Genomic DNA, 21,309 nt, shown 5'->3' on the forward strand with positions numbered 1-21,309 from the left:
TTTCACAAGTCGAGAGAGAGGAGACATTTCAGTCAGGAGCCATCCCTATTACAGAAGCAAACAGAAAAAATTATCTTTCTTTATGGTGCCACCGATTCTACCAGCCTGCTTTTAACATACACTGGCACCAGGCTAAATTACTTTTTCACTACATAAAGACAGAATAACTTCCCTGTAATTATGTGGCTTAATGTCCGGATAACAGCAAAATCTGGGGCATAGACTCTCAGACCACATTTTAAAACAAGTTCCTGGCCACTTGTGACTGCAAAAATCTTAGGGCAGTTTCGAAAGAAACATTAAGTGGTTAAACACAAGTACCCTGCCTGAAATGTTGTTTTCTGGTCATTACAGTTCACTTGCTTAAAGTGTGTCTTCAGTCTTCTAATGGATATTTGGATATTCCTCTTCATTTCCTCTTGGAAGCGAAAAGGTGTTTGCTGTGGCTGTATTTCAGCAGGGGATTAAGTCACCCCTATGTGTTACCTACTTCACAGGATCACCACGTTCCCCTAGACCTGTTCACACCAGGTGAAATTCTCCCCTATGCACGAGGCCAAGGCACTGCCTAAGTATTTAAGAGATTAAGCAGGATTTGAGGGGTGTGTAGGCACTGCAGCTGGATACATTTCCTTCAAGGTGATTTAATTCTGAGACACTGACCCTTTGAAACACGTACATGGCACCTTTATGTAGTGTCCGGTTCAGAAGAAAATTGGTGAGAAACAAATGCTTCCATCACCTCCAAGGTGGTGGAAAATTCTGCCCAGTGTGGGAACTGACCACCAGGGCACTGGTGCCATGCTCTGTGGCTCTCAGTCCTAACGTTAGCACTGACACAAGTCTCCGTATTAAGGCAGCAACAGATCACAAGGATAACTCTTACAGAAAAGTTCAACTCCATTAAATTCAACTGCCCCAGCCAATGGGATATTCCCCAATCTAATATGGGATGGAGCCTCTGAACTGTGCAGAAGCAGCAGCAGTGAGGGAACATGGCACAGAGTCCCGAGAAGTGAAGAGCCCAGCACTATCCCTGTGCCTGTGTTCACCCCGTGCTCGTTCAGCTGCACAGCTGGCAGGTACGGAGGCAGATGGAATAACCACTTACGTGTCCTACAGCTCCTGCTCCTGCCTGCACTCACTACCTGGGAACTGCCAGCCAAGCAGCCAGATTAGCTGACTTTATTGCAGGCTTCATTAACTCAGACAGAAAAGCCTCTATCTATCAGAAATGCTTCCTTCCCTCACTGCCAGTCAAGCAGTTCCAATAGTGCCCGCTCGAACTCCTGACACGGTGCCAGCTCAGACACAGCTTACCTGCAGCCCAGTTACTTAGTTACTGTGTTAATTAAGCACCTAAGTAGGTAGTGCATTAACATGTCAGGATTTCAAAAGGCAATATGAGCTCACTGGGCATTTCCACTTCCGAGTCACAGCAAAGTGCACGGGAATAATTAAACCAGCTATAAATGCCTCAAAAAATGTAAGGCTCATGTGAGACTGGCTGTTCATTTGGTGTAAGATCAGAGTCCAACACCGTTCAAATTTTGCAAAAGCAAACAACACATCTGCTTCAAAATGTTTTAACACAATAAAGACAAATTCAGAGCGAGAGATTCAAGCCTACAAAATTACCTCCCGTCTGTATAAGACTACACAAATACAGGGAACACACAAGAGTACTGAAGCAAGCTGTAAAAGGGAAAAACACATCTGAGAGCATGCCAAGGCAGGTTAATGTTGCCAATTAGAGCATGCTGAACTTGCAGCCACTAGTACCTGCACACTGCCCTGGATACACACTGCTGGGAGCAGGCTGTTAACATTTAACCAGGACCCTGGGGCCGCTGTGTTGTCTTAGTGACGGCTGTGGAAACCTGCACAAGCTCCTTGGCTTTAGGTCGCACCTCCTCACTGAACAGGAAGAGTGGGTTCGACATATGAAAACACTCTTGGAAGATGACACAAGCAACTTCCTAGAGGATCTGTTCAGCCAGGAGTTAGGACTGGATTCCAGCAACTAGGCTAGTACTGATCCTGGCAACGAGAATAAGAATTAAGGACAAACATTTTGTATTCTCAAATTAGTCATTTTCCCAACTACATGACCAAGTAAATCCTATCGTTTCACCTTTCTGACTGCATCAGAGAGAATAGGAGGCCCACAGGCAGCTGAAGCTTTTATATTTCTAAGTTTGCGAGAGAGCTTTCAAAACAAAGTGCATGTCGAGATCAGGTCCTTCAGATTTGCATCCTGATCCTTCCGTAGTAACAAGGGCTCAGCTGTTTCAAGCAGGTACCCATACAGTAATATTTTCTCTTGTGGAGAAGGGGGTTATGTATGAGCATATAAGAGCTACCATGCTGACTCAGAACAAATCATTTATCCCAACAGCCTGTCCCCCAGTAGTAATGGAGAGCAGATCCCTAAGAAAGAGCAGAAGAACTGGGCGAGCACATACAATACCTCCCTGGCAGTCTCCCAGCAGCCAACCATTTGAGGATCAGAGACTTCCTGTGCCAGACTCCTTTTTATCTATTTAGTCACCCTCAATTAATTTCTCTTTCATGAACCTGTCCAGTTGACCTTTGTACCCATAAAGCACACTATCTGGTTGCTTTAAGTGGATAGACAGGTATCCGTGGTATGCGAGTCAGCAGCATTTTACTGCTACTGAAGGGAGGAAACTACAAACCAAGAGCTTTTGCAAGGCAGAATGCTTAACAGCTCATGATTTCACCACTGCCACCCCCCACAACGAAGGCTACGTGATGGAATCAACAAGTAACAAAAGAATTCAGAAAGCTGTACATCTCCGTGCTACCAAGTTCATAGGGACACAGCAACTAGGGGCCTAAAAACAACTCAGGATTCGAGGGTTTTTTAATCCAGAAAGCTAAACTCAGCCTCTGAAGTACCTTAAATCAAGCAGAAGTTTGCAGGCACATCCCTATTTAAAGTGCTATAAAGGTGACTCTGCAAGATGCATCAGAGCATAAACACAGAAAATCATTTTCTTTGCTCCCAATCCATGAAGAAGAAACCGGTAACTGTAATCACCAAATAGCAATCTTCAATTAGTCCCTCCACTAGAAGCTTCTTGTGGTGACACATTAAATAGAGACAGAGTAAGAAATGAAGCACTGTAGAAGCACTTCAGACACTGTGATTTTGAAGCCAGAGTTCCATCAATTTTCATCACAGCAAGAAAGCCCTCATAAGATAAAAATAAATCCACAAGAACTATCAAAGCAAAAGTTACTTCACCTGGCACTCCTGAAAGATTGACCCATAATCCTCCTTCCTGGTGTGCCAGCAAGGACTGCAGTACTTAAGTCCTACTTGAGCATTGAAAATAGCCTTTAAGCGGCATTGAAGTGAAGCAAGGCAACCGTGCAGACCCCTTGGGTGGGAGGGAATTCTGCCATCTGTGCTCAGCACAGAAACCAGTCAGCACTGCATCTGTTCGGTGGATCACCTTCTGTTACTGTGCACAGCAGCTGAGCAAAGTACCGCTCCCTTTGGAGGCTCTTCAGTGGTGCATTTGAGGTGTATATACATATGTATCACCTAAGATAGTCCTCTGATCACACAGAACCTCTATCCCTGTTTTACAGTTTCAAAATGAAGCAGAAAAGAAGGTGGAACTTGGAGACAGAGAAGGCCACTGTAACAAAGAACCTGAAAGATCTCTGAAGGGAAGCCCATAGGAGAATAGATTCTTGAAGGCCTCTATTTTATTCAGTCTGCATTGAGCAACTTCAACTGTAAACCAGAAATTGATACACCAGGTCCCAGAACAACGAGATTATTAGAGAAAAACAAGTCATGGATAGTTAACAAGACCCTTCTGAGAATAAAACCATGGAAAATTACCTAGGATCTTCAGTCACTTGCCTGGAAAACAGGCAGAGAATGTGCTTGCTGCCTGCAAAAGGACCTAGAGGGAAAGGTCACAGTTTCACCCTTGCCCTGCACCAGTGCACACACTTCATTCTTGGTAGGGATGCTCATGCTGTCTCTCTGATTTACACTCTCCAGAGACTCCTGGAAGGAGTGGAGTCTCTGGAATCCTGTCCAAGCCAGCCCAAGCACTGTAAAGATTCCTACAACACGTAATCTAGGAATACTATCCCCTACCATGCCTTCAAAAGCCACAGACAACCTTCTACATGCAGACCCACCACTTAGGAATTCACGCTCTCTAAAAATAGAAATCTGTATGCCTGCAAGCATCTCTCACCAACACACATTAATTTCTGTCACTGGAAGTGTTGAGGAGCCTGCCAGTTGCAAGGCACACCACTATGAATTTACCCTGAAATAGGTTGAGAAGATATTGGAAAAATTTAAAAAAAAAAAAAAAAAAAAAAAAAGCCCCGGGTTCCCCACTGTTCCTGAGTATATAAGCTGAACTTCAAGCTCTGCACACCCTGTGCTGTTAGCTGTTACTTCCTTCAGGCAACTTCTGCAGGGGAGTTAATTCTGTTTCCAAATCACATCTTCAGGGCTCTTTTTGCATGTTCGCTGCCGGGCACCCAGCACATCAAGGCAAACATTCGGAATAAAGCCTTGGGTGGAAGACGCGTTTGTTGTTAGATGAACAAAGCCAATGTTACAAAAACAATGAATCATGCTTCAAGGTATAAAGCAACTGTCCTTTTTGGCCAAAGAAACATCCAGCCCCTCACTGTAGCCCCCCATGTGGATTCAGATACCTGGACAAGCGATACCGCTGCTGGCTGAAGCACTGATAAAGGCCAAAGGCTGGGAGCAGCCAGGAGACGGGATAAGCCATTGGTCTGACCTAGCAAATCACACCCTTTTGTTCAGCGCCTTTCCTGGGGATTTGAAACAGCTCTTCCCATTCTCTCTAAAACCAGATAAATAGAGAGTGATGGCTTTAGAGCTTTTCAAGTGACAAGAGCAGGAGGAAAGACAGGCCTATAGTAATAGGCTTTAACAAGGGTACTATCAGCTGACATAGGGACCCATATATTGGCTTATTGAGCAGATTCCTCCCACAAACAGTAACAATGGTTTGTTCCTTCACATACAACTCTAGTAAAGCTTTAGTACTTTCTATATCCATGTTCCTAACTCATTTAAAAAAAAAAAAGGCAGTAAAACCAAACCAACCCCACCACAACCAAAACAAAGCAAACACAAGCCTGAAAAGGCCAACCAACAACACAGGAAGGTTCCTTTAAGTTCAGCACTTGTCTGAATAATGTTTTGTGCTCAAATACAACCATGCTGACAAAAATGGATGCAATACTCCATGGTGCTCTACAGATGGATAAGGAATTCTCTCTGTGATGCTTCTTACAGTCCCTCTGTGCAATTCAACAGGTTTATCCAATATTTGTAGTTATCCTGTCTCACTCATAAAAACAGAAAAGGAAATGTGGAACAAACAACTTAAATACTACAGCTAGAATACAGAAAACTGAAGTTATTAATAGATTTTGGACAAAATAAATTAATTGTGTTTTGTAAAAGTGTAGAAGAAATAAAGTCAGCTCTAGACCAAAAGATGTGTGTTTGGGGACTTGGTGGGCTTTTTCCTTCTAAGACTCCAAAAAGAATTCTCCTCACTGTAAAGGAGGTTTCACAACTTTTAGGGCACCTATAGATCAGTCAAGCAGACACATACATGAAGCCAACTAAAATTTCTGGTAGTTTCTACCAGAATATATATATGAGCAAATGGTCTCCAAGTTTTCAAGACAAATGGATTTGAATCCCAACAGTGAACGGCTGGTCTGTTCCCGATAAAACATAAAATCTACATCCTTTCAGAATTTGTCCAGGAGCACATTTGAATGAAATCAGTGAAGAAAAAGAGTCCCATACAGTGTATTTGCCTACTTTTAAGGCTCTTTAACCAATGGGGATCCCCACAATTATTCTAGAGGATAGGTATTTTCCACAAGGCCTTTTGTTGGTTTAAAACAAATTGTTATGCACTCCATTTTTGTTCAGCTTTTAGATTCAAGGAAACTAAAAACCTCAGAATTATTTTCAGGTCAAAACCATGAGACCCAAAGAAAAAGGGCTAATTTCACATAGTTTTGATACTGAATCATACGGTAAAGCTGCATTCACACGGTAGTTTTTAGGACAACGTGTTTACCCAAAACTGGATAAACAAAATCTGCGAGGAGTTCACCCACAAGTGCATTCTTAAAGAGTTCATTCTTGGCACAGATGGGGACAACTCCCATCAGCTTGAATGGAAAAGTCACCTGTTTATGCCAGGACTAACTTTGGTCTCCAGCACCTACAAAAGTAAGACATCTCTTATCCTTGTGGGCACCAGCATCCCCACAGCTACCTGAAGTTTCACACCTTTGTCAGGTCACTCTTTTCCATGAGGTAGACAGCAAAAAACAGTGGTCAAGCAGGGTGTGGGCTAGTTTGTTTTCAGAGATATTCAGTACACAGCAGATACTGTGCCATATTTAAGCAAGAAAAAGAGCACTGGTTCTGTCCATCGTAAGGACTTGTTTGGAATTATAAAGACATATGGTATTTTTAGAGGCTGAAACAAACATACTGACTCACACTCACCACTGCCAATTGAGAATAAGGCACATTTACTGATGTAACCAATGTTCCACTTCAATCTGCTTTCCCATCAAACCTCAACGTTTTATTTTAGCTGCAAAAAGGTTTATTAAAACCCTGTAGCCACATGATAATTCTCCCAACTAAGAAATGCACTGTGAGGCTCAAAAAACTCAAACCTATGCAGTCCCACTCCTTTTCAAAATCACCCTAAGCTGCCTTCAGGATTCCATCAAGTTCATATTTTATTGTGCTGTTTAATTGAAAAGAAAAACAGTTGTTCCTCTGATTTTTCTTTTTTCAGATGCAAAATCAAGGAAGTATGGGGTAATATCTCCAACTCTGTCACCAAATCCACTTTGCGAATTCATCTTCCTGTCCTTAACTCACAAAAAATAATGATTTGTATTTGTACAACAACAGCATCTTCACCCTCTTCCTCACAAGGGAACTCCCTCGTGTTTTCTATTATATTCTTATACTTCTATTCTATAAGAGTTAGGCACAGCTGACAAGCACAAAGATGCTTACCCACCCATTTCAGTAAAAGCTGGAAGTTTAAATCCTACAACTTGCTCTGTGTGTGGGTTTTTAACTTGTTAGATGGAAGATGGTGAACATGTTGTATTTATCACTTGGTTGCAAAGATACCTTAGACCTGGAGCAAGAATATCTTTGCAAGAAGTTGCCTAAGCAAGGGTCTTCTAGTTTTCTCTAGCTCTGCTCTGCTCTAAGCAAAGCAGCTGAGTGAATGACACACCACTTCTCTCCTAGATGACAGCAAACAAAAAAACACAGGAAAAAATTTGTACCGTAGTGAATCATATGCATATTTTGACTGGTGGAAGCTCTGCCAGAGAATGGAAAGAAAGATTAATTTAGTCGGTTTATCCCCTTCCTTCGACTTCCAAGGCAGACTTAAACAGTGCCTTCTCACAAAGCCTGCCCACACCCTGGCTGGCCTCCAGGGAGGCACTGGTGTGTGCCGGCTGTGTATCAGACAGCACTTTGTCCTGGCCAGGATGTGGTCTGCCTTTGTAACGAGGCCTATGCAAACGGGCGCCCATCAGCCCTTGCAGCCTGGCCCTGGCAAACACCACCCGCTCCTTCACCAGGCATAAATGAACTGTAACTACCTCAAAGCAGAGCAAACAGTGTAAGAAAAGGAGGGAAAACATCCCGATTTAACCAGATTAACGATAACGGCTCTCCCGAGGGAAGGCTCCCTGAAGAGGAGAATTCAGGGAGTTATTAGCAGCCATTTACCGCTTTTCTCGTTTGTGATGTGCCATGCAGTGAAAAATGCAAGTCCATGACTTCCCTCTTGGAAGTAGTTGGGATGATTATTAGCTTCGGAGAAGACGGATTAGTCACAGCACAAAATGCTGTCCTAAACCTTTCATATTTGTTTTGCATCCCCAGCATTCTGCTAAAAATAAAAGTGACAGGAAAAAAACATCTGTGCTGGGCTTAGAAACAAACGCACAGCCGAGCCGCCGAGACCATCACCATTCTTCTACTGCACTAAATACTCTCCCCACTCACCATGAACCTTTTTTATTGCGATTTCTGCTTCAGTCTGGAACTAGTGGAACTCAGAAAAACTGCTTCTTATCAGAAATTGCTCTTGCAATGTTTGTATTGGGAGAAGGAAAACAATGAACAGCAAAGAATTCATAGAGTTTTTGCTCAAACTTTCTTACCTTAGTACTGCCACCATGTTGTTAATGCACGATCTTGGGAAGAAAGATCAAAAGGGTTTCCACTGTGTTCCATTTTCAGGGATGCAGGGCTCCATTTCTGAAAGCAGAGAGATTAGAGTGACTGAAACCCGAAGTACTGATACTGTGCTGGAAGAACGGGTGCTGACAGCAAGCTCTTAACTCATCAGCAGATGTAGATCTTGTCAACTGTCTTTAAACTTGGTCTCAGAGTCAAAAATCCCCTGAGAACAGCAAGAAACAAGGAGCAGCCAGAGTGGCCTCTGTCATGATTAACACAAGATATCCACTCCCATCTATCTACAGACGCCATCACCATGCCTACAGAAAACACAGTTTCAAGGGACTGTTAGATCCAGGTATATCATGGATATCCAGGATAGTGGCACACTTGCAACAGATTAAAGCAAAGATGTGTCCAAGCAGATACAGCTGACAAATAAAACTCCTCTCAGAACACTGAGCTGTTCAGTAACTTAAACACCGGGACCCAAGTGTGAAAGTCCACAGCCCCTCCACTTTCTTCACTGTTCTCAGGCCCAGGACAAATTATAAAGAAAATAGAAAATAGAAAATAGAATAGTTCAATGTGCTGGGCCCACCATATTTGCAGCACCCTCGGGTAAAGAGACTCACATGTCATTCTGACCTCATCATAGAAGAGGTTTGAGACCACTTCCACTAAGTCTTTACACCAAACTTCAAATCAGCAGGGTGATTGTACCACATCTCAGGTGCCAAGTGATAGAACAGAAACTTTACACTCTGGGTCATTTCAGAAAAAAACAAAACAAAAACAAACAAACAAACAAAAAACAAACAAAAACAAAACAAACAAAAAAACCAACCAAAAAAAAACCTCTTATAATGCAAGTCTTGTTAATCCAGAAGCTTCTCAAGGAATACCATGAGTAACAGCTCCCAACATCAAGCAGAGATCAGTTATCAAACCCTGTGCCAACAAGTTAATAGAATTTGATCCTCCTCTGTTCATCTATTCCTTCTTTGGGAAAACTGAGGACCTTCATTGTCCACAAATTTTTAAACGGAGATTCCCCAGCTGCCAGGCACAGACGGACTGTAAACTGCATCCAAACTGCAAGGACAATATCCACCAGCATCAGCAGGTACTTGGCACCCTGCAGCTCCCTGCTCCTGGTTTGGGAAAGTGCTGCTCTAACCAAGAGGTCTAGGGCACAGCAATGGGAGGCTCTTCCCTTCACGTTTCTCTGAGCACTGGCTGCCTCTCAGGGCTCAGTACAGAAGGGACTCAAGAGCACTCTTGATCTTCACTTACTGCTCAGTCAAGGATTTGGGATCTTTTTGAGTACTAAATCCTCATTTCTTGCACTGCTGTGACAGCTGAGGGTCAAGTCAGGAGTGGATCCAGTACAGGCTGGTGTTATTCCAGGGTGCTCTGAATCGGAGAGCTAGGAATTGTTGTGACAGAACATCCAACCAAACCTCTTTTTCTTTTTAATCTCAGTTGTATCAACACGGAGGTTATACAATATACTAGAACAAACTTTCAAAAAAAACTAATGTTAGGTTTATAAATCTTTCTTACACACTTACAAATCACCTGTGCCTGTCTGCAAAGATTTCAGTTGGGCAGTAATACTCGTCTCTGTTATTTCACAGTCTGCAGCAACTTCTTCCTTCACGTTCTGTTTCAAATGTTTTTGTCTCCCCTTAGTACCACCCCCTTCCCCAGCCAGTCCCACTCTGCTCCTAATGGAGATAGGGTTAAATTTACAAAGTGTTTTTATCCTAATTACAAGCCTTTCAGCTAGTACCTTGGTTTTAGCCTCAGCAGGAAATGATATGCAAAATATACTTTCATGCATCTGACAGTCCCCCAAAACTACCGGTCATATAAATTCTGCCAATTTACTCTAATTAAAGCTAAGCAGTGTCGTGTGTGCTTAAACGGTCAATCTGTCTTGAAGTAATTACACCTGAAGGCAGGAATACATCAGAGTTTCCTTCTCCTGGAATTAAACTCAGATGGGCAACTGAGAAACAGTCAAGGGACATTTGCTAATGATTAAATCCAAATCACATCTCCTTTCAGTGCTCTTACCAAGTACAAGCTGCTGCATGGATGCTGATGGATTTGTGGAGGAAGGAGGCAGATGGTACAAGGCACTTGTCAACACGGCGCTGCCTACACAAGGCTCTCTCTCACACCCAGTGCTGCAGAGGCTCGTGCTCTGAAGCAAATCATTTGGGAGTCAAAATATGAGACTCTCCGGGAGAATTTAAAGTATCACATAGTATTTTCACAACCGCTGGTAAGATTTCAGGTGATTCTCCGTGCTTTGTTTCATTTGAAGGCAACCGCTGCACCCACGGAAGATCAGCTTAATTCACCCTTATTATCAGCTATGGCCACCAGCATAAAGATGATAAAGGCCCTCTTCCAAATCAGATGCTGAGTTCAGGGCTCTCTCTCTCTCCTGTTAGAAGCTCTCATCAGATCTTTGCATTTCATTTTGTTTTGTGGGGTCAGCTGAGTATAGGGACCCTTAGATTGTAATTAGATTCTTTGTTGGAATTTCCCTTTTCAAAGGGGCAGCTTATTCAGGAAAAAATGTGGGCAATCTCATGTCTTGATGTAAGCAAAGATGGGAGAAGAGCCACCAGACAGAGTTCCCAGTGGGCTGGAGAAGTCCCAGCTTCCACACTGCCATGTCACAAGACATCTCCCATGTCTTGATGGCCCTTTAGAGAAGACCTAAAGATTATTTCTAGAAATAGCAAAAACACTGACTCAGTTAGGAAAAGATGAAGAGGCTGCATTGCTCCATCCAAATCCTCCTTCCTGCTCTCACATACAGAGCAAAGAGCACAGAAAGCACAGAAGGAAAGACAAAAAACACAGATTATTAACCACTAACCACACTTACACAACCGTATTTTGCTGTGCCACTCAACAGCACGTAACTCCCAATTCCCATAACTCCCAATGCTCAGAGACTGTTAGTCAGAAGGATGCTTACTTTGGCCCCCTAGGAGCTGACAAATTCCGCTTTATCTCCCTGGGATCTGACGAGCCCATCCTGTCACACGGGAAGATGATCATGAATGACAATGCAATGAGTAACTTCTTAAACAGGCAAAAAAAGAATCTGACTTGAGTATTCTGCTTAGATTCTCATCCTTTGCTGGTTCACTGGCGTGGTGCTAAGGTTCCCAAAAGAGAAGGGCATACTAGTAGAAGAGAGTCTGCTTCAGCGGGAACCAAATTTGCTACCACTTCAGGAAATAACGGCATCAATTTATAAAAATTTGCATAGACACATCACTAAAAGATTAACCTAAATCCTTTTATAGCCTCCAAAAACATAATTTGAAAGATGCTATAAACTATGAAAGGATAAGCAAAAAGACAACTCTAAATCTGTAAGCTTTCCATGATTTGTCCATCCTCAAAACAAACCGAAAAAAGCAGCCTTTTGTCAATTTTATATTTGTACTTCTTTTACAAGAGGTGAAACTATGTCCCCTCCCATTATCCCATTAATCATCTTCCCTATTTTAACACAACTATGGTTTTATTTTAGTTAGATTAAAATATTTAGAGTGATACCTATGTAGGAGTCAGTATTCTTTATCCCTTTATTCCAACACAATCCAGCTATACTCATCACAACAGGCCACCCCTCTGGACCTGGCCCTTTCAAAAATGCCAGAAATAGATCCCTTCAGGTGTACCAAAAATATTCTACTGGTACTTACCTAGAAATCATCTGGGTTTTCAAAATGCAAGCATAAACATGGCAGAAATCATTCTATGACAGAAACCACTGTTTAGTTTCTGTTATGTTAAAATACTTCCAGATTAACCTGCTAAAGTACTCAAGGAAGGGGGGGGATGCTTCCGAAAGCTGCTTTGGGGTTAGAAAAATGTGCAGTATCAGGCACAGGAGAGAAGGGAAAAGACAAAAACAAAGAACACAGTTTTCCATTATCAGAAAGGCAAAGCAGAATCAGCTGCTTTTTGAAGATAATTTGTTGTTGTGAGAGATGTCACAGAGTCCCCAAGGCTGCATTTTCCATTCCAGTCTCGCTGTGGGGAGTTGGTTGCAGCGTGACTGTTAATCACTGCTAATTGTGAAGACAGCACTGGGGCAGGAACAACTGTCCATGAAGAAGCCAGCTGAACCAGTAACTTCAGTCTAGCTTTCTTAAGGGCTATTTGATGTTAGTGATTCCAGGTCACTAAGAGGAGTGGGTAAGTATATGCCTGCCCTAGCAGTGAATGATGTTAGGACACTAAACCTACCTTCTGCAATATCTAGCTTATTTTAGCCTAGCTAACAACAGAATAAGCTAACTTTTAGCATTAAACCTGAACCTAATACCCTAATTCAAGTGTAAGGTTTCTCAGTCACAGCTGTCTCGCCCTTTAAGAAAAGGAGAGGGGAAAAAAAAGCCAAGTAAATATTCTCTATGGAGACATTTAAGATTCCCTTCCTTCCCCCCAGCAGCAGTAATGTATGTATCTTCATCTTTTGGACTATTTCCAAAGTGCTTAACTTTGGAATTTACATATTATGCTTGCCACAGCAAGTGTCTCTTTAGACTAACGCTCCTCTCCTGTGCAGGTCTATATTCTGTCACTCCTTTTCCCCAGAGCTTGCAGTAATGAGTGGACAGCTTCTCCCCAGTAATTGTGGTCTGTCAGAAAAAACAAAGGAGAGGAAGTATGTATCATTTGGCTGTCTCCTTAATTTTAGTGTAACAATTCCATTTTTAGGTACACAGAGTCCGTAATAGAATGGGCATATCCGAGTTTAGCACACAAAAGCTCTAAATAAGACTGCTGCTTTACAAAACCACAGCACAGAATGGCAATTGTTTCTAGCCTGGTAACCGCAGTGATTGAGAGATGCCCAAAGTAACTTGTTTTTTAAAGGAGAAACTTCAGTGTGTGGTGGCAAGCTCTGAAACCACCGATATAAATGGATTAGGCCGTAAGCACAGCAAACAATAGTCCCATTACTTTGGCTTAGGGTCTGTTTTCACAGAGCTAGGGAGTACTTAAAAAAAAAAAAAAAAAAAAAAAAGGGCAAAAACTCCTTGCTCTTTCCAATACCACTGGAGGGCTGGGTAGGGGCAGAGATACTTTCTGCAAGCACACACCAGGATGTGCTAATATTATCAAGCCTTTTGCTTTGTTGTCAGGCTATTCTTACTTTGTTTCTAATGCTCCATGAATGCATGACTGCTGTTTCCAGTCCACATAACAGCTATATTACTGGAGGTTCCAGTCTGTTGTTTTTCTTCGAAGCTAGGCTTCAGTCTTGGTTAATGTTTGCCCAGAAATATGTAATTGCGGACTTCCTCCTCATAAACCGTTCCAGAGCACAGGCTGCCATCCTTCCATGTTATTATTATCTGTGCCTGCAGGCTAGAGCAGGGTGTGCTCTCACACTGGAGAGGAGAGATAACCCTTTCCTTGCAGGAAAGGCACCGAATGCCTTTGATTGCAGCAGCTGCTGCTAAAAGAGGCGACCTGAAAGCTTTACTGGTGTCATTTTCTGCCCTCAGATCATGGAATAAAAATACTTTTAGCACAGGCCTACTAGATCACAAATAAATGTAAGGGAAGCTGAGTATAAAGTCATAGAATCATAGAATGGTTTGGGTTGGAAAGGACCTTAAAGACCATCCCAGTTCCAACCCCTCTGCCACAGGCAGGGACATCTTCCACTGGACCAGGTGGATCAATGGCTCATCCAACCTCACCTTGACCATTTCCAGGGAATGGGCATCCACAGCTTCTCTGGCCAATCTGTTCCAGTGCCTCACCACCCTCACAATAAATGGATTTTTCAAGCCATTTACTTCATAGACACTGTATATATTTATTTGTGCTTCTTAATTTTCTACTTCTGATTGTCCACACACACACAAAAAATAAATAAATAAAAAAGAAGCTTATTTTCTACATTTTTAACATTTTGTTGAAACATTCTCACCTACAGAAGAAAAGGCCCAAACTAATTTCTGTAAAAGGTTCAGATTTTCAAACAGACAACAATATATTAATTCAGCCTAAGAAACATTTTCTGGAAAAACAGTCAGCAAACTGAACACACTTATTTTAATTTTGGGCACAGGTCTTCAGTGCCAGAAATGCAGTATCAGCAATGACAGCAAAGCCTCAGGCATTAGCAGAAAGGTAGGTAATGTTCAGGATTTACAGTGGTGAACATGCCCCAATAAAGAAAGCCTGACTGATTCTGAGCTACTGAAAATGGATTTCAGAATCTCTTCTCTCCTAGGAATTGCTCACATCTTCCAGGGATACCATGAAGAATCCACGGCATAATCTTTGCAACATTATATTAAATGACCAGAAGGTTTGTAATGAAATGAACTCAAGAAATGTGAGAAATTAAATAGATGAAATCTCTTCAGATACTTTGTAGGTAACAGGTCTTCTAAGGTCTTGCCCAGATCCTTGCTGGAGATAGCCTGGCGTGCTTTCCTGCCTTGACATTCCCTCTTTGCCCTCAAACCATCCAGATCTGGGACCTGTCAGAGAGTGTTAAGGCTCACCTCCAGTCTATTCACCTGGATTGCCTCTAAGGAAAAACAAGGGGAAACTGGAAGCCAATTTGAGCCCAGAATCTCATCCTAATATAGATTCAGGGCACATCTGACACACATACCTAGTCCCAGGAACTGGGAAGACCTCCTGGGTCAAGTAATCAGGCATCATCTAAGGGGTTCACTGTCCTTGAATAGACAGATCACAGGAAACAGGGTGGATCAGGCAAAACCCGCACACCAAACAAAACAAACCTGGGTCCAGCTCCTCTGCTACAAGAGATTAGTAAATATCTGGAGTGCAATGAACTAAAGCAGTACCTCAAGTGGAGGAGTAATACAGTGAAAAGCCCTCACTTCCCTCCAAATTCAAACTCTTTGACAAGAGCAACAGCTGGAAAAAGTTGAGCCATCACTTAAAACAAAAGGTATCTTTTATTTCTGATGACTGCTGGTTTTGAAACACAATAGTTTTAGTAGCTTTCAGATGCCTCTTCTTCCTGAGCTCGCTACAAACTACGTGACAGTTTAGAGAAGGGCTGTGTTCCACATAAAAATGAGATACAGCAGAAAGATTTTCTAACACAGAACAGAAAAGTAGTGACAGCTTAGAGAACAGACTTACAGCTACAAGGTTATTTTTGGAAGGGAAGGACTAAGCAAGCCAGAGCTCTACAGACACTCAGGACAGACTCTCACAGAGAAGTTTCTGAGAGACTAAGAGTTTGCTCTCAAGCCATCTGCAATTTGCCATGCAAGGTGAAAGCTGAAAGCAAAGAAAGCTGTGGAGCACAATTAAAATGGAAATTATGTTCTGAATCAGTAGTAGCTTTACAAGACTCACAAGCCTCACAGCAATGAAACGTTGTCACCTAGTCATCCACATGTGGTTATAGCCCTAAGACATCCCTCCATAAACAGACATACTTACTTGAGCAAAATACTCAAGAAATTCAATAGGAGTTTGCTTCAGTAAGGAGTCATTCAAAACTGGAAGATGAGCTGCAGGATAGGACCCTGGCAACCACAAAATTAAAAAGTAACTAGAGTGAGATAATTTCTGAGCACGAATTCCAACAAAGCCAGCTTGTTGCTAGAAGATTGTTCCGCTACTGAAGACTTGTCCTTGAATTCCTGTTGAAATCAATCCATAAAAATCATATTAAAGGATTAGACATCAAGCATTTGTGTGTTGATGTGCATAAGAAATTCTTCACTCGCAGACTGCTGACCTCACATTCTTAAGGGGATCTTCTGCCCCATAATAAAGTGTTCACTGTCAACAGTAATTCTTGCGCTCGGTGCATCTGTTGACAAAGCCTGAACAGGAAGCTTTTCTGCAGGTAGGAAGTGTAAGTGCTGTGCTTCCACAGGGCCTTTGTCCAAAGCATGAGGTAGGACCTGGACATTTTGGCGAACGGCATAGTACTGATCGTGATATTTATGCCACAAGTGAACTATGAAACAGAGATACTCCTATTACCATGTATTTTATTTGAGGCACAGGCACACTTCTAACCACAGTTATGCAGAATAACTCATAAGTGTACGAAAGTGCTAATATTAAGTCAACAATCCCTGACTGTTGAATTAATAAATTTACCCTGCACATATTTTGACAAAAATCCGCTATTGCAGGTGTCTGCAACACTGATTTCACAAACCACTGAAGTCATCCCTGTGCATAATCCATGCATAACCATAACACTGAAGGACCGTGACATTTTAGCTTATGATGCAAAACTCCCAGCTGAGCTTTTACAGCTATTCTGGTCAGCATTTAAAGCATACCTGTGCATATTCAAGGTGCAAGGTTTAGCCCTTTTTGTCCCCCAAAATGACATGCCCAACATCAGCCACCTGTGTTAGTAGGGAGCTCAAAGAGGTTTAATAGAGGCCCAGGAGAAATACTTTCTCTCTGCAATTGGCTGACCAGTGCAAATGTAGGGAAGAACTGGGCACAAAGCTGCCCCACGACTGCCCTGTAGGCTGCAACTACTCAGCCAGATGAGGAACAAGTCAAATTAGCTCACTGCAGACAGGACTGCACTCTCTGCCTTCTTTGTCTCAAATTATGCAGGAGTACTGGCTGGATTGGAGAAACACTGGAGAAACACAAGGGGCAGCAAGGTCTGCTGTGGTCCCTCATTCTGCCACTATCTTCGGTGGGGACAAAGTGTCTTATGCATTCAATCTTTCCTGACCCTTCCGTCTGCTTAAAAAATAAATCTACACTCTGATTTCTTACTGCTGGCATCTCCAGATGTTTCTCCGCTCAGGAAAGTTGCATCACTTCACATTAGAGCTCTCTGCAGATGTGCATCATTTTGCTTGCCAAACATTTGCTTTCTGCCTGCACTTCTATATGCACTCAAGATACAGAAGTTACATCCATTGAATTAGAACTGGTGTTAAGAAAGGGTGACTTAACACAAATTGCCAACCAGAAATTCTATCTCCAGCCCTCTATAGATCATTTCCTGGCCGGCCCCTTGTGAAAAAGTCCTGCACAACGGTAATTAAATTTACTGCAAAAAAAAAGATGAAAAGCAACAAATTCAGGAAAATAACTGCTTTATATCTTTGGGTAAAATGGAGTGCTTGTGGCTTCCCCTGCTATCCCTCATCTATCAGTCCCAAAAGCATCCTTTAGTTTTCATAAAATAGTTTGCATTGGAAAGGACCCCTGGGAGGTCATCTAATCCAACTCCCAGCTCTGAGTAGGTCCAGTTAGATCAGGTTGCTCAGGGACTTGTCCAGGAAATAAGAGATTCAGTATTTAAGCACTGGGGAAACCATGAAACATTTCAAGGAAATCACATAGAAAAGTAATTAAAGTTAACATGTGGAGCCTAAAGAGAGGCCCTGAGTTTGATTCCAGTTCCTAGCTCACACATCAGCCATGTACCACAGATCTCACTCCTACCTTACACCACAGGTGCTGAAACCAAGAGCTTTATATTCTACACATCAAATTAGGAGATCAAGGAAAGATAACAATCACAGCCACCCCTGCAGAATACAGGGTGGTTTCACCAACAGCTGCCTGTGCATTTCGGTAAGTGTATTTTTAAAATAGCCATTAGGGTTAAGGTTAGGTTACCTAAAAGTAAAGAGTTCAGATTCTAACCCGATGCAAACCGGTGCTTACTGGCTAACACCAGCTGGACAAGCGCCTCACAATTTGATTCTGTCAGGGAAATACTTCCTCAGTAGGAAAAGTTTGCATTTTCTATTGAAATGCAAGAGACAAGTGGATTCTACCAGACACTCCCTGGTTCACACTGAAGTATTCCTAGCACATGCATTTGAGTCTTACTCAAAAACAAAGGAGAGAATACAGGGTAACAAGCGATCAGTCACGTCTGACACGCACACTGTTTCCATAGAATTACTCATCTCTGTGAGGTCTGATACATGTCAAAGGATTTTTCCTAATTCACACACAGATGCCTTGTAAATAAATGGCAACTATTCCTATGACTAAATGGCTGCTTCGTAGATATTTTGAAATAAGTGCTCATGGAGTTTCCAATAGTGCCATCTTCAAAACATAAACTGCGTACTTCCCCTCCTTTCACTTGTTTTTCAGGAAATCACATTCTCAGACTTCCTGTAGCTGACACAGCCTGGGTAAGTGAGGTTGTGCTGTATCACATCCCACAGCATGCGGCAGAATTCGAGCTTCCCACGGTGATGCTCCACAAAGTATCAGGTGAGAGAGTCAGACTAGAAAATGAAGAGCAGCTTTGATTTGTTTCATTTTTTAGTTTCCTGGCATGACCTACAGTTAAACAAACTGGCTGCCAAGGGAAATAGGAAAGGGATGCTCTGAGCTTAACTGTGTGGTTAGCACATTACATCTTTCTAGGAGTTAACACACAAAGTTAAATCCGAAATCCAAAAGATGGATTTGGACATCTCTGGTAACACCATCTGCTTTCACACCCTGACCTGGCTAATCTTAATCCTGCAGGTCTCTAGATTTTCATTAGCAGATAAATTCAGAATTTAAGTCCTAAGACACCAATTTTCTCAGCTCCTTCTTCTTTTCCTTTTGATGGGATTTTCAGGCTAACTTTTCTTCTGCCTACTGCACTTGCAAGCCTTGCTCCAGAAAACACCTTGGCTGTGATCACAGGACAAGATCTAGCCCCAGAAATCTTTCAAAAAGACTTCTTGGCAACAGGTAGGTAGATCAGGCATCCCCAGCATAGCCAACAGCTGTTTCCATACAGTTTCCACATCCCGGAAGACTGGTGGTAGGGGAAGAAAAGTATAAACAGAGGGACAAGAGAGGAAAGATGAGGTGAGAAATTAGTATTCCAAATGTTCACTGGAGCGAGGAGCTGGTGTTCTCCTCCAGACAGTGAAGTGTCCTAGACACCAGACCACTATATCATCTCTTTAGCTTTCAAAATGCTTCATTATGAACTGTAGAACAATCTCCAAGAGAACAAACAAACTGTAAAGCCAACACCACCCCATGTTCCTGATTCTGTAAGCAGCCCTGGAAGTTGATCTGTTCCTCCTCCCTTAACAGCCAAAGCCTGTCCATTACCATGCAAATGTAACTTGAAATAATTATTTTATTGCAAATTACTTTAACAGAAACATACAACTAATAGATTCATTCCATTATTAGAGACAGCTTAGGATAGTGAACTAATCATTATCCCAGAGTGCTGAGGAGCGGGTAGACAGCAAATCTAATCAAGTCCCTAAAGAACTTACACCGGGAATCCCAATTTACAATTAAAAGCTTTGAGAGTAGTTTCCTGACAGCCATTTATCTATCTTTCAAGTAATAACAATATATTACATTATACACATACTCACATTATTGTCTCACTCCTCTTTAGATTTATACATTCATCAGCACCATTTTCTCCCCAGAAGGGAAATAAAGAGAGACAATTTAGAATCCTTTTTGCACATACAATTTGACGTCCACACCTTGCAAGCGTGTTAGATAACAAAGGGGGTTGTGACAAAGGGATTACAGTCAGACATCACTAAATTAGCCTTCATTTAACCTGCATATTCCATTCCTATTAATTACTCTACTGTAAAAGTCAGGGTGTGCAAGGTCAGTGCTGCTTCTATACTCAGATCCTGCACCTGGAACGGATGCTCTCCACCTGGTCATTAATTGCTCTCCCCACTGGCTAACAACAGTACTTATCTGGGCCTCGTCTTCCAACACACTGGTAGAGTTGTTCCATTTCTTTTTGTAGCCTTGTATTTGCCAAAAAGGCACCCATGCAAGTTGAAGCTGTCGCTACACCCATGATCTATACAGCTTAATAGCTCTGAAATGGGCTACACCCATTGTTCTGCATTTTTCACTAACATGCACATTGCGGAACAAATAATCTGCTCCTTCACTTAGGAATTTTTTTGGTTCAACACACAAAAAAATGGCATTCCTTGTAAAATCTAGAGCATAAAGGGCAAAAGCAATGCAAGGGAAACTGAGCTTTTCTTTTGTTTGCGTAGCTATCAGCTCTGTAAAGCCAGAATGCTCTACAGGAGCCGGAGAGAAACACTCTTGTGGCACAACAAAGCAACTCACCTTCTGGACTAGTTCAGTCCTGCTTAGCTCTATCCAGTTGTGGATTCCTACAAAGTGAAAAACTCAAAACTCCTTCGTGCAGACACTCAGGCTGGATTGGCATAGCAAGAGAAGAGAGGCAAATGCTCTCCTCTTTCCCTCAGCCAGCCACTCTCTCCTTTCTTACCTTTCTTCCCACTTCCTCACACATTTCTCCAAAGTCACTGCTGGGGTTTTGTTTAAACAGAATTTTGTTTAAACCTTTTTAACACCTCAACTGTGACTTAGGCAGCAAAAGTACTAAGCCTACATGCCTTAGGAGGAGACAGGATAAATTCTTGCTTGGCTATATGATTTATTTGAATGGTAGCAGACCTGGAAAAAATTTTAAAAGGTAACATGGGCAGACATTATACACAAAGGCACTTCAAAAAACTAATACTACGATATTAAACAAACATGGCAAAGCACACATTTGCCTTCTTACAAGGGCTCCATCCTGTATCTTTCCACACTCACATCTCACTGGCCTCAAACTGACCACCACTGGCATAACCATGGGCATGGTTACATATTTGCCTTGCAGGATATGCTTCAAAATTCCAGAATTAGCTTGAAACACTGCAGCTCCATTTCATTCAGCACATGAAATATTAGCAGTCAAGCTGCTCTTAGCACTGAATAAAATGCGTAAGGCACTTGGCTTTTGTTAACAATGCTTATTTTGGATGTGCAACTCAAGCATTGGTTTGGATCTAAATTCACAGTAATCCTCAGTACAAAACTAGGCTTAAAAAAGTTACTGAAGTCCAGATGCTAAAATAAAGCCTTAAGGAACAGCCCTGATTAGCTGGTGGGGTGTAAGCGCTCTATCCTTGGAATAGCTTGGCAAGGAATTG

At 42.2% G+C, this 21,309-nt stretch overlaps 1 protein-coding gene across 2 annotated transcripts in view; it reads right to left on the minus strand.

The window, feature by feature from the left end:
* Nucleotides 1-21,309, minus strand: part of SPATA5 (spermatogenesis associated 5) — a 413,699-nt gene that overhangs the window by 165,906 nt on the left and 226,484 nt on the right. For both annotated transcript variants that reach the window (XR_007629554.1, XR_007629553.1), the window contains exon 17: nt 8,278-8,374. The gene's annotated coding sequence lies outside the window, so the exon portion shown is untranslated. The remainder of the gene's footprint in view (nt 1-8,277; nt 8,375-21,309) is intronic.

This window comes from Myiozetetes cayanensis, unplaced genomic scaffold (assembly GCF_022539395.1).
Source record: "Myiozetetes cayanensis isolate MyiCay16 unplaced genomic scaffold, myiCay2020 scf24, whole genome shotgun sequence".
In the NCBI taxonomy this organism is placed as follows: domain Eukaryota; kingdom Metazoa; phylum Chordata; class Aves; order Passeriformes; family Tyrannidae; genus Myiozetetes; species Myiozetetes cayanensis.